This window comes from Somniosus microcephalus, chromosome 28, assembly GCF_052327205.1.
Source record: "Somniosus microcephalus isolate GS21.2 chromosome 28, FLI_Smic_1.0, whole genome shotgun sequence".
Taxonomy (NCBI): Eukaryota; Metazoa; Chordata; class Chondrichthyes; order Squaliformes; family Somniosidae; genus Somniosus; species Somniosus microcephalus.
In genome coordinates this window covers 12,429,577-12,432,640 of record NC_141014.1, presented here as the reverse complement: position 1 = coordinate 12,432,640, position 3,064 = coordinate 12,429,577, and the positions used below count along the sequence as shown (strand labels likewise).

General features: G+C 50.4%; 1 non-coding gene across 1 annotated transcript; it reads left to right on the top strand.

Annotated features, from left to right (window-relative positions):
- The first annotated feature begins 515 nt into the window (after positions 1-515).
- trnar-ccu (transfer RNA arginine (anticodon CCU)) lies at positions 516-588 on the top strand. The gene has a single exon. It is a non-coding gene; the product is annotated as a tRNA-Arg (tRNA).
- The last annotated feature ends 2,476 nt before the right edge of the window (positions 589-3,064 follow it).

Below are 3,064 nucleotides of genomic sequence, written 5' to 3'. Positions count from 1 at the left end.
CGTGCCGAGCTTATATACAATTCCAAGAAGTTGGTTTTAGATCATTTACATTCATCCAATCAATTCGTTTATTAGCGCATATCGTTATTTTCCTCCAGTCAGGAGTTTACACACTCGTGTTGCCAATTCTGCCTCTTCAGTAATTGCGAAAGGTCTTCGTTCCGTCTTGTTCCGTCCGCGTCACCGGCGGAATGTGATTAGTTCGATAATAGGATACAAGTGATTAGTTCGATAATAGGATACCAGTGAACCTTGTTAGTCCTCAGTTATTCAATTAGTGCCAGTCAGGACACGAGATGAATTTTGTTGTTTGTGCCTTTTCCAGCAAAATCTTGTCCAGCAATCTTGTCCAGCAAAATTTTATTCTAACAGATTCATTTGCCACCCAACAATGTGCATTTTAAATCCTAATCAAAGATTTTCTGTCTGCGGTGAGAATAATTTGCTCTGTAAATAATGATTTGGCGGTCACAAACTGACCCTTAAGTCTCATGATTTTCATTGCTTTGTATACAGCCCCAGTGGCCTAATGGATAAGGCACTGGCCTCCTAAGCCAGGAATTGTGGGTTCGAGTCCCATCTGGGGTGATGTACTTTTAAGCATTGGCTCTACGATATTTGCCGGCAAGGCCCAGAATATCAATGCAACCATCCAGAATAAACTCGTAGATGGTCAGGGCAGTGTTCGCAAGTTGATAGACATTTTGAAGCGATTTGGGAGGGCAGAGAAACCGAGAGGTACGCTGGAGGTGTTAATGTGGAGAAGTGTTGTGTGGCAGAAAGCACTGGTGAAGTTGGAGGCCACCATAAGATCCAGAAATGGACGTCGGCCCAGGAGAGTGAATTTCTGGTCAGGACCCGGACAGCAGCAAAATAAACCAGTGGGACAGTCACAGACACAGCAGCGATGGGGGATGGGCTGCAAACTGGACAAAGTTACCTTCAAACTTAAGCAACTGAATAGAAGATCAGAGTCACAGCAGCTGAGTCTTACAGTGTATTCCAGTGGAGTAGTGTAGTATTGATGGCAGAGAAGGCCAGGAATTGGGAATCAAATTTGAGCAAAGTTCCAGGGCTCACTGATGAAAGCAAAGAGCGGGCAGGGTCGGGGAATGGACAGTGGGCACGGTATCTCCCTAAACATCTCCGCCTCGCTGCCTCTCTCTCCTCCTTTAAATGTTCCTCCAAACCTACCTCTTTGACCAAGGTTTAGGGCACCTGACCTAATCTCTCCTTATGTGGCTTGGTGTCAAATTTTGTTTGATAATGGCTCCTGTGAAGCACCTTGGGATATTTTACTATGGCACGAGCAGTGACAGATATGATGGGTGAAAATAGCTCCTATCTGTGCTTAACTTTCGAAGACTCTGAAACTGTGAGGGAGATGTCACATTTCGGAGTGGTCAATTGTCCTCAGGCGGGTTACATTGTGTATTCAGCACCAGTGGACTAATGGATAAGGCACTGGCCTCTTAAGCCAGGTACTGTGAGGTTTGATCCCTGATGCGCTATCAATTACTCATAAAAGACTGAGAGTTAAGAGAGTAACGAAAGGCTTTTATTAACAAAAGAATGAAGGTCTGCCTCGAGTGGTCGACCGGTCCAGAATACAAAGGGGCTGGGGAGCAGTCACCTTTATACTAGGACTTGTGGGAGGAGTCAGCCGAGGCATGTCCAGGCACGTACACAGTGGAATACAAACAGTGGTTTACCACATTCACCCCTTGTTTAAAATTGAGTCCGGCGGGGTGAAGTGTATTGAAAGTTAGTGTATTGGAGTCTCTCCGGAGGTCTTGTCTGCCGCTGTGATCGGTGTAGCGACGGCAGGGGTAGTGGAGCTTCCGGCGTCGAGTCCCGCGTAGGCTGTGGCACAGGCGTGTCGTCCTTGTAGGTGTCGAGCGGGTCGCTGGGCCCAGGCCTGCCGTCTGCTGGGGCTGGATATCGGATCGTGGAGGGGGGTGGTAGTGAGTAGTGGGTTACTGCGGCCCCCGAGGGTGCAAGGTCTCTTATGGAGACTGTGTCCTCCCGCCCGTCCGGGTACGCAATGTAAGCATACTGGGGGTTGGCGTGGAGGAGGTCGACCCTCTCGACCAGGGGGTTCGTTTTATGGGTCCTCACGTGCCTTCTCAGTAGGACCGGCCCTGGGGACGTCAGCCATGGCGGTAGCGATGTCCCCGATGTGGACTTCCTTGGGAAGACAAACATTTTCTCATGAGGGGTGGCGTTAGCGGCAGTGCAGAGCAGTGACCGAATAGAGTGGAGCGCATCGGGGAGCACATCCTGCCAGCGGGAGGTTGGAAGGCCCCTAGACTTTAAGGCTAGCAGGGCGGCCTTCCAAACTGTCGCATTTTCTCTTTCCACCTGTCCGTTCCCCCGGGGGTTGTAACTGGTGGTCCTGCTTGTGGCAATACCCCTAGTTAGCAGGTACTGATGGAGTTCATCGCTCATAAACGATGAGCCCCGGTCGCTATGGATATAGCTGGGGAAACCGAACAGGGTGAAGAGATCGTTCGGACATTTAATGACCGTGGCACTGGTCATGTCCGGGCAGGGGATGGCGAATGGGAAACGGGAGTACTCATCAATAATATTGAGGAAGTACACATTGCGGTCGGAGGAGGGGAGAGGCCCTTTAAAATCAACGCTCAGGCGCTCGAAGGGGCGAGTGGCTTTTATCAGGTGGGCCCTGTCTGGTCTATAAAAGTGCGGTTTGCACTCAGCGCAGACTTGGCAGTTCCTGGTCATGGTCCTGACCTCCTCAATAGAGTAAGGCAGGTTGCGGGCCTTGATGAAGTGGAAGAACCTGGTGACCCCCGGGTGGCAGAGGTCATTGTGGAGGGCCCGCAGTCTATCGATCTGCGCGCTGGCGCAGGTGCCACGCGATAGCGCATCCGGGGGTTCATTGAGCTTCCCGGGCCGGTACAATATCTCGTAATTGTAGGTGGAAAGTTCGATTCTCCACCTCAAGATCTTGTCATTTTTGATTTTGCCCCTCTGCTTGTTGTTAAACATGAAAGCAACTGAACGTTGGTCAGTGAGCAGGGTAAATCGTTTTCCGGCCAGG